Consider the following 10,885-nt stretch of genomic DNA (forward strand, 5'->3'; position numbering starts at 1 on the left):
TTTTTGCTGTCCTGAGTTTTTGTTATTCAAGATGAAGGTGAGAATTGCTCTTTCTATTTCTGTGAAGAATTAAGTTGGAATTTTTATGGGAATTGAATCGAATCTGTAGATTGCTTTTGGTAAGATGACCATTTTTACTACCAACTCATGAGCATGGGGAGATCTTTCCATCTTCTGAAGTCTTTTTCAATTTTTTTTCTTCAGAGATTGAAGTTCTTGTCATACAGGTTTTTTATTTGCTTTGTTAGAGTTATAGCACAATTTTTTTATATTATTTGTGACTATTGTGAAGGGTGTTGTTTTCCTAATTTCTTTCTCTGCCCTTTTATTCTTTGTGTAGAAGATGGCCAGTGATTTTTTTGAATTAATTTTATGTCCAGTCACTTTGCTGAAGTGGTTTATCAGGTATAGGAGTTCTCTGGTAGAATTTTTGGGAATGCTTATGTATACTATCATATCATCTGCAAATAATGATACCTTGACTTCTTCCTCTCTGATTTGCATCCCTTCGACCTCCTTTTGTTGTCTAATTGCTCTAGCTAGAACTTCAAGTACTATATTGGATAAATAGGGAAAGAGTAGGCAGCCTTGTCTAACCCCTGATTTTAGTGGGATTGCTTCAAGTTTCTCTCCATTTAATTGTTGTTGAACCCAAATGTCTGAGTAGCAAACCAAGCTGATCCTTCTGAAGAAAGTATAGTTGAACAGCCAAGACCGCTGGGCAGTTGAAGAGATGACCACACATTCTGAGCACCCCAGTCTGGTGTGATAAGAGGACAACTGATAATCGGATATGCAGTATTACCAGAGATCACTGGGCCTAGTCCATTGCTTCTGCCTGCCACTGCAACAAATACAATAGGTATGCTATCCCCTTCAAATTCTGCTTTAATTCCCAAAGTGTCATCTAGTCCTTTATATGCAGATGTTACTTTAAGTTCACATGGAATTCCAAAATTTCCACAAGCCGCCTTAATTTTCTCACAGTGACCAAGGTTAGAGGTTGAACCTATCAGCACGACTACCCTGTACTGACTGACTTGAGAAGCAACTCCACTCAATATGCAACTCACTCAAAGTTTTTTGTTTTTTGTTTTTAAACCATCTGGAGTCCTTCTGGAGTTACTTCTTTGAGATCCCAGTAAGACTCTTTGTCTTTCTGCTGTCTCCATCTCCCGATGACCATAGTCTCCAGGAATCATTATCGATGAGATTGGTAAGAACAGTCTCTTTGGTGGTTACATCAATGCCAAATTCAATCTTCATATCAACCAGTGCACAGTTCTGGGGCAGCCAGGATTTCTCCAGAATTTCAAAAATAGCTTGTGTGGTATGACTCATGATCTCCACTTCAGGCTGCCCTATAACCAGTCCAACAAAACAAAATTGTGCAGCTCTGAGTTGCTCCTCAGACCACTGTGGGTCGTTATTGGCATCATCCTTGACTGTCCCGCGTGACCTCTTGCCAGCAAGAATACGCGGGAACACACGAATCCTTCTGTAGCCAAAATGCTTATATTTATTAATAATAGAGGGCGGCGGCGGGGCGCCAGCATGGTGTGGCTTATATACACCCTAGCGCGGCGCATCCACACCTGATTGGTCGCTTACCCGTGATCTCATTAGGCACGCCCCGGAGTGGGCAAAGACCTGGCACGAAGGCACTCTTGCACATGCGCACACAGTTAACTTCCTGAAAGGAAGTTGGCTGGCGCGGCAGAGGCCAGCGCCATCTTGTAATGGCAAAACTATCTTGGCCTTCCACGTGGGGCGCAGTGGAAGCCAGCGCCATCTTGTGGTGGCGAATGTTATTGCGGCCCTCTACACTTGACAAACATCTCTACTTTTGGTGGATAAACTTATACCCTTCTTCACACCAGGGTTCCTTTTGAGAAAAGGTCCAGTTGCTATTCTTCGGCATATCCATTCAGTCGGGATCATTTCACATTGGGGTGCAGTGAAAGCAGTATTCCAAATTTCCTGGTGAAAGCAGTTTTTACACCAGCTTCCTGTAACACCTGAAATATGCAGCTGGTGACCTTAGTGGAGAGGGCAGCTTTGCCTTCCAGGTAGTTCTTTCTAGCTGCATCTCCTGCTATAATCTGGTCCTTGGACTGCAGGAGGACTCTTCCTGGATTATCTAACAATTCATAGATTTCTCCCCCTCGCCCCCCCTTCCATGTTCGGTACTTCAGCTGTCACCATTAGCCTAGGTGAACTAGAGGAGCAGACGACGCAGCAGAGGGAGGGGTGTGGGTGGTTTGGGGTTGTGAGGGAGGCAGCATTCTCAAAAGCACACCTTCTTAACCACCGAGATACCATCCAACTCAAAGTCAAGGCTATGGGACAGGAGAGAGTGAGCTAAGTATCCATATGAACCAAGGATATACTGGGACCTTAGGTTAGAGAAACCGATGTTACCTTCTGAAGTAACAGAAAAAAGGAGCTATGAGCTGAGGCGTGCGGAAGGTCTTTACAACCCAGAAAAGCAATAACAGATTCACCCCCAGATCCCCTAGAAGAAACACATTCCCTGGACCCTTTGAACCTAATTTCTAGTGTTGTGAACTAAGAAGCCTGTGCTGTTTTTGCCCAGTGACTCTTTGCTAAGTTGTGATGGAAGCAGTAGGAACTAATGCAAGGATGCCATTGATCATCTTAAAAGCAGCAATTCTCACGAGTCATCAAGAAGCCCTGCTTTCAGCCCTAGGATGCTGTGTCAGGGTGCGGTTCTGATAGCAGTGGGGTAGCTCTGAGTGACAGTTTTAACCCTGACACCATGGGGTTTTGTTTTTGTTTTTTTAGATTTCCAAGTTATACCTTTAGACATCAAAACAATGCTAATTACTTTGCATTCATATTTTATGACTTGTCTTTGAGTATTTTCATCAATATTTTATCATGAAGTTCCAAGTTTTACTTTAGTTATATATTTTCTAAGGCTTTCAGCATGCTTGAATATGACTTTCTCATATGTTGGGGCCTTTTTGTTTTTTGAGACAGGGTCTCTCTGTGTAACAACCCTGACTGTCCTGGAATTCTCTTCGTATACCAGGTTGACATTGAACTCACAGAGATCCACCTACCTCTGCTGGGATTGAAGGCTTGTGCCACCATACCCAGTTTTGTGTTGAGGCCATTTTTAAATTATACTCTTCCAAAGTTGTAGCAGGTAAGGAGGAGAAGTACACAACTTTCCTGAGCTTTGATAGCTCGTGTATGTAACGCACTTTACACTTTGCATAGTATTTGCTTGGTCTTATCCTAGAGCAGAATAAGAAGACTTGGGTTCAGATAATTTAGAGAGTGACATAGAAAGTATGTGACAAAGCCATAATTACATAGGCTTCTAGATTATATAGTGCAAACCCCAAAGAGACACTGTTCCAGTTTTTTTCCCCTACTGCTATAATAAAAATGAGCTGAGAAAAAGCAAAATTCTACTTCTGGTACCAACTTCTAGCATGCTTTCATTTCTGTGATAAAATACTCTGAGCCGCCCCCCACCCCCTAACAATAACAAAAACAAACAAACAAAACAAAACAATTAGGAGATAAAAAGTTTACTCAACTTGTAATTTCAGGTTACAGCCCATCTTTGCAGGGAAACCAAGGCAGAAACCTGAGGCAGCTAGTCACATCATATGCACAGTCAAGAGTAAAGGCAATAAACACAGGTGTACTTAGTATCCAGCTAGCTTTCTCTACTCCCATACAGTCCAGGGCCCCAGTTCCCAGAGTGCTAGCTCTCTCTTTCAGGCTGGTTTCTACCATTTAAATTAAGTCAATCAAGATCCTCCCCAACTAGTAAGCTCACAGGCCAAGCTGATTGACGTACTACTTCACTGAAACACTCCTCACAGGTTATGCTAAAATTAAAACAAAACAAAACAAAAGAGCAAATGGAAGACCAACTTCAAAACTGCAAGGATGTATCTATTTAGGTAACAAAGATTTTCCTTTCTCTTTACTTTGTTCCTTCACTTCCTGCCCATTTGGCACATAACAATCCAATGTTCGAAGTACAAAAATGCAGGCAGTACATCTTTCAGTTCATCGGTGGAAGTTCACCTTTGAGTCTTTCCTGCTCCACTAAACCATGCCTATTCTCACAATCAACAACAAGACATTAGTGGTAAATGCTAAGTTAAGACAAATTATCAATAGGAGCTGCGTATCTTAAGGATGGTAGGATGTGAATAAGGATTGTTAAGTGAGAGGATATGAACACAATCATATGAAGCTCACTTTTCATTTAGTAAGTCCCAACCCCTACATTGTTTAATATAAACAGTGACTGTGGCCTTTCAGTACATTCCCTTAGAAGGGAATCTGACCTTTGTTACTGTGAGAAGTCCCATGATCAAATGTAGGTTGGGTAGGGGAGAGTTTATTTCAGTTTATGCTTCTGGGTCAAAGTCTATCTGGCTGGAACTTAGGGCAAGAACTCAAACAAAAACTGAAACAGAGACCACAGAGGAGTTTCTCACTGACTCCCTCTCTGCTCATTTAGCTCAGAGCCACCTGCCTAGGCACGGTTTTGCCCACAGGGAGATGAACCCTATTCCATTACTCAGCCATAAGAAATGTCCCCACATGCCCAGGCCAATCAGATCCAGCCAATTCTCCAAAGGAAGTATCTTCTTCCCAGGTAGCTTAAGGTTATATCAAGTTGACAATAAAAACTAATCAGGGAAGAATCTGAATTTAAGGTGTTTTGTTTGCTTACTTGCTTGTTTTGGGGATGAAAGAATATTAATGTTGGTAATATTTGGAAATATTTGTAGCAGCATTTGTAATGTCGTATCACCTTTTGGAACAATCATGAAAAATTAATTAATAATGCCTGAAATGAAATGGCAAAGAGTCTGAAGGACTCTAAGTAGCCTGTCACTAAAATTAAGAGACTTGAAGACATTGTCACCAAAAGAACTAGGTAGCACTGAATAACGGGGCCAGGAGTAACTCAGTCGTTCCATGATGCATTGCCCTTGACCCAAAGGAACTCCAACTTCAGAGTTCTGTAACATCAAATTCTAGCATTCTTGGAGCTAAAATGAGATGCTGAAGAGCATCTAAGAGAAATCAGATATTTATCCAGATAGCTGAATTTAAAAACAACAACAAAACAATAGCAACAACAACAACAAAAAAAACCTCAAAATTAATTCTAAAACTAGCTTTCCATAAGTTACTTAAAAATGAATTTGATGTACAATACAGAAAATTCCCACTCCTAACAGTAAATGAAGATAGGGCACCTACCAGTAAATCTGGTACAGGACCTAAGTCAATACAATTAAAATCTATTGAAGGGTGACCTGAATAAATGGAGGGTTATGCACTGTTCCTGGATGGAGTTGTTAAAATGTTAAATTTTGATTCTTCCTAAATTAATCCACAAATTCAACATGATCCTAATCAAAATTCTATTCATTTTCATGGAACCTAACAAGAACGCTCTAAAATTTACATGAAAGTGAGTAGAGACAAAAATAACTAAGACTTAAGCAAAAAAGAACAAGGAGGTGGTACTTGGACAGATTGAGACCCATACTATTAATCTGTAGCAATCAAATGGTGTGATTTTAGCGCATAGAATTATTTTTAAAATCAGTGAGACAGAGGGACTACAGAAAGAAAATCATGTATAGATTGGAATTTAGTACATGACAAAGGAGGTATTAAGCCTGGTAAGCTGTGACTGTTTTCTGTAGTAAGCCTCAGTCATCTGAATCAATTAGTAAATAAGTTTCCTCATTTAACAAGAAGTAGAGGGTTCAAGTCCTGGGTTGAGCAAAGGCTTGGGTGATCCATCTTCCTTTGACTTTCAAGTCTTGCCTTCATGTACAGCACTACCTGTGCACCATACCTCTGCCTCTAGTCTACTTTCTGTGGAAGAGCAAGGAGGAGGTGGTATGTCTGCCAAGCAGGACCTCTCAAGAAATCAAAGCAGGACTAAGAATTCCACTACTAGTTCAGTGGTCAGAACTGTCATCCCACCCCCTCAAGCTTCAAAAAGGATAGGATTGGAAGAAGTTGTGAAGATGCCAATCCAAGCATAGGAAATCATAGTTCTATGGAGGAATAGGCTCAAGAAACCTATGACTATTGAGTTCTGGAAAGTTAATGAGTATACATTTTAAGGGTTGTTAACCCCAAAATCTCCACAAGCATGTAAAACGATGTATGTCTTAATTTGTTCAATGTAGTCATTCTTCAGTATATACATATTCTAACAACATTCTATATATAATAAATATATTTAATTTTTACTTAAGTAAAAACAAAATACAAAAAGAATATGCAAGTTTGTGTAGATTTTTTCTCAACACATTGACACAGTAAATAAACTAGCAAGTTTGTCTTCTTTATCAAAAAGAAATGGTACTGAGTTAGGTGAGTACTAAACAACATTCAGTCCAGAGGACCAACTCCATAGGTTTGACATTGATGTAGTCATGAGGGACTTTATAGTTGATTGAATGCTGTCCTAGGGATTTCTTAAAAATCTTAATCCTTTATCACTGAAAGTTTTATAATTAGTGGTAGTGAAGCCAAGAAACATGTACATGATCAGAGGAGAGTTGTTCAATATACTGTTCCATTTTAATGCATGATTCATGATGCTCTGTTAGCAAAGAATGCTGGTCAACTTTTGGTATAGGGAAGTCAGTGAGACTTAAAACCAGTTGCATCTAGATCTCAGTGAATGTGAACACTGGCAACCTTGAGAGACTTTGCTTCCAATTCAAACCAGAACTTAACTATAAACAAGAAGGCAACAGTGCTGAAGAAACAAGATGGCCTAGGAGCTGTTCTATTGTTTCTTACTATCTTAGAGTTTCTATTGCTATGAAGAGACACTATGACCATGGCAACTCTTATAAAGGTAAACATCTAATTGGGGGCTGTCTTACAGTTTAGAGGTTTAGTCCATTGTCATCAAGCCAAAAAGCATGTCAGCATGCAGACAGACATGGTGCTAGATGTAGCTGAGAGTACTACACTGGACGGGCAGGCAGCAGGAAGAGAGAGTGGGCAACTGGACTGAGGCTGAGCTTCTGAACTCTCAAATCCCACCCCTAGTGACACACATCTTCCAACAAGACTACACCTACGTGGTATACACACCTTATGAGCCTATGGGGGCCATTTTCATTCAAACCACCACACTTACTGGCTTCCCTTTTCCGTGCTCTAAATTCTAAGGCTTTTCTATTATAATCTGAAGTGAAAACTTTAGGTTCTTTGGAAAGTCAGTTGGATGGTGCTTTTCTGGGGTAAATACATGAAGGAAGATTTCACTGAAGCAGGTGAAAGGAGTGCTAAAGCAATCGCGTGAAAAGACATGTGATGAAGGATTCTTCCTTAAGAATATACATGTATTGATTTGTAGCTGTGAATTAGTTAAACCACTTTGGCTCCAGTGGGTTGCATGTATGTGTACCCTACACCCAACCGAGAGCTCTCTGGATTTGTAAATGAAAGATACACATACACTGGCTAATTTTGATATGCCTTGACTAGCTCAATGGTTGGGCACTTCTGAACCTCCCTATACCTAGCAAACATTTCCTGTCTCCCTGCCAGCCATTGGCAATTCTTTATTATCAGTCAAAGTCAGCTGGGGGCAGGGACTTTTGGAAGCATCTGCAAGTGTGGCTTTTGGGAACAGAAGTAAGACAATTTCCAACATTGGTCCATCTCACATTGTGTAGTTGAGCTGCATTTGTCAGGACTCCATAGACAGAAATGCACCAAAAACTCTCCTGGTGGTGTGCTGTAGTTTCTTGCTGCTTCTGCCGGCTCAGGCTGATCAGCAGAGGGATGTCATCTCAGACAGATGCACCTGCTGAGGCAAGTCCCATGCTGAGGCAAGACTGGTGGAGGGCACATGATATTTGGAGAGAGTATAAAAAAGACTCAACAGACAGTGAGCTTTGCTTGCTTATAAAACTAGCTGTGCAACACTTGTGGGTCTTCCCTGATCTTCACTTCACTGAAAGAGGTACAGCTGAGAACTTCTCCTGACATTCCTCCTGGTCCCTTCTGCTCACTCCTGGAGGCTGAGGGCTGGCTGTCTCTGAGAGGTAGTGCCACCACTGCTGATTCGTATGTGCTATCCCAACTCTACGGAACTGGACTGCTGGTGCATCCGTGAAGTGTTTGGGAATGGACTGAGCTGCCACTGCTAATGTGTGAACTGAAATGCCGATTTCCAGACAACGGAGATGGAAGTTGTTCCAAAGAATCGTTCTAAACAGGTCCACCTTTCCCTGTATCCTTCCCCCTGTATCCACTACATCTGGTGGGTGGTGGGCTACAAGGAAGGTTAAAGTGTTTAAGAACTATTACTAACAATAGGTTTTGAAAATTTAAAGTTATAATAAGCCCATAAAGGAAGTATAAAGATAAGACATCACCAATTCAATTTTTCTTATCCACAATCTATAAGTAAAAAGAGATGGCAAAATGTTCATATATCAAAGTGTGAGATTAAAGGGCAGATGAGATTAGTAATAGAGCATTTGCATAGCACTGTAAGGTCCCATGTTCAATCCCCAATGCCCAGGCCAATCCAAACAAAATTAAACAACTGAGTTAATTTTACATAAGGCTTCTGTGCCTTTGGTAAGAATGAAATATAACTGAATATAGAAACTATGCCATATAAATTGTGTCCTTACAATGATTCTATATATAGCATAAGGTAACAAGAACATCTAGAAACATGCAAATGATCACAAAAGAGGATTGAGAGGACCCTCAGCTCTCCCTTTTGGCTAAAGGAATCTCTAACAAATCAGTAGCTGACCATAATCTATCCCCAAGGACTCTAAGAAAGTACAGAATCCAAAAGACCTATGCTAAAGCACCAAGTATACAGACATACATAAGTCATCAAAGAGAGGGAGAAATTTCAGAAATAACGGCTGAAAACTACCCAGGTTTGATGGAAATAGTAATGTATATGTCTAATATGCTCAATAAATCCATGGAGGGAAAACTCAGATTCTAAAGTCGACTCAGTGCAGTCAACCTATCTAAATTCAAAAGAAAATGAGAAGAAAAATGAAGGTGGTCAATCTCACGTGCAAGGGGTCTTTAATAAAACTGAGTTTTAAAAATCAGAAACCAGAAAGATGTCTGAAACAATGGAAAAAGATTAATTCAACAAAAAGTTTTGTATCAAAGGAAACATTTTTAACTATCTCTTTTATTTTCAAAATTATACCATAATTACATCATTTCTCCCTTCCCTTCCCTTCTTACATATTATCTACCATATATGCCTCCTTGATTGCTCTCAAATTCATGGCCTCTTCTTTCATTAATTGTTGTTACAAACATATATGTATATGTAGCCACATACATTCCCAAATGCTTAAGTACAATCTGCTCAGTCTGTATAATGTTACTTGTATCTATGTGTTCAGGGCTGACCATTTGATTATCAGATAACTAATTGGTAAGCTTTTCCCTGGAGAAGACTATTTATCCCACTCTCAGCATGGTATTCCTTAGTTGCCTGTTCTTATGTAGGGTTGAGACCTCATGATCTCTACCCTGTCCACATTAACATGTCTATTGTTGTCCTTGTTCAGCTCTTGTCTATGCAGTCATGCTGGTGAGAATCTACAACAACCATAGAAGACATAATATCACAGCAAACGCCCTAATCCTCAGGGTCTTACAATCTTTTTGTTCTCTCTTCTGTAGTAATCCCTAAGTCTTAGGTGCAAGAGTTGCTTTATATATGAATCCTTCGGGACTGGACCCCACGAGGCTACATTTTAATTAGTTGTGGGTTTTAGTAATGATCTCAGTCTGTTGCAAAGAAGTTTCCTTGATGAGAAATGAAGACTACACTTATCCATGGGTATAAAGACAACTAATTAGAATGTAGTTAGAGAATATGCTGGTTTAGTAAAGTAATGATTGTAGCTTCTCCTTTACGATCCATGACTTCATGGCCCTGGGTAGTTGGCTAGGTTTCTGGTACCAGGCATGATTTCCTTCTTGTCGAGTAGATCCTAAGTCCAATAGAGGGCTGTTGGTTACCACTAAATATGCATATCACTACTGCACCCGTAGGGTTATTGTGCCATGCTGGTCATTGATGTAGTTCATAGGAATTATAGCAGGGTAAGACGGATACTCCCCTCTTTTGGAAGGTTTGCATGGTGCCTCCTGGCACCATGCAGGCTAGTCCTTGTGGAGAAGGCATTCGGGTCACTTCCAGCTCACTCAGGAGTCTCTCTTATGTCTGAAGAGCATGGTGTCTTCAGCAATAGGGATTTACCTTCTACCTCTAGCAAGAACTAAGGGAACTAGTAATAAACTATAGTCTTGGACATCCCTGATCAACAACTCAGAAGAGGGTTCTCATGCCTAGTACTGGGGTATTGTTAGCTGGTCTTTAACTTGTGGAGGGAGCATTGTCAGTCCAGGAGGGAGGTTTTCCTAAAAAGGCATAAGGAAGCACACTGTTTAATATCTACCTAAAAATACATACAAAAGAATTTTTTAAATGTTTTTGTTTACTTGGTGTGTATGGGTGTTTTGTCTGCATGCCTGTTTGTGTACCACATGAATGCAATGCCCATGAAGGACAGAAGAGAATGTCAGAGTTTCTGGAACTGCAGATACACATGGTTGTTAGCTGCCATGTGGGTGTTCGAAACTAAACGTAGGTCCTGTGTGAGAACAATAATGTAATAGAAGACCCAGATTAAAACAGCAACAACAACAACAGCAAAATGAACACAGAATTATCACTCTCACATATGAGGACTTCTCACTCATATTTTAGTGAGGAAAAATTATACCAACCAATAATTATAAATTCATGTAAATGGATACAAAACTTATAAAGGTGTAT

At 40.2% G+C, this 10,885-nt stretch overlaps 1 pseudogene; it reads right to left on the reverse strand.

Annotated features, from left to right (window-relative positions):
- Window positions 1-635: 635 nt before the first annotated feature.
- On the reverse strand, window positions 636-2,859 carry Paics-ps7 (phosphoribosylaminoimidazole carboxylase and phosphoribosylaminoimidazolesuccinocarboxamide synthase, pseudogene 7; annotated as a pseudogene).
- Window positions 2,860-10,885: the final 8,026 nt, after the last annotated feature.

The sequence above is a fragment of the Rattus norvegicus genome, chromosome 9 (assembly GCF_036323735.1).
Source record: "Rattus norvegicus strain BN/NHsdMcwi chromosome 9, GRCr8, whole genome shotgun sequence".
NCBI lineage: Eukaryota > Metazoa > Chordata > Mammalia > Rodentia > Muridae > Rattus > Rattus norvegicus.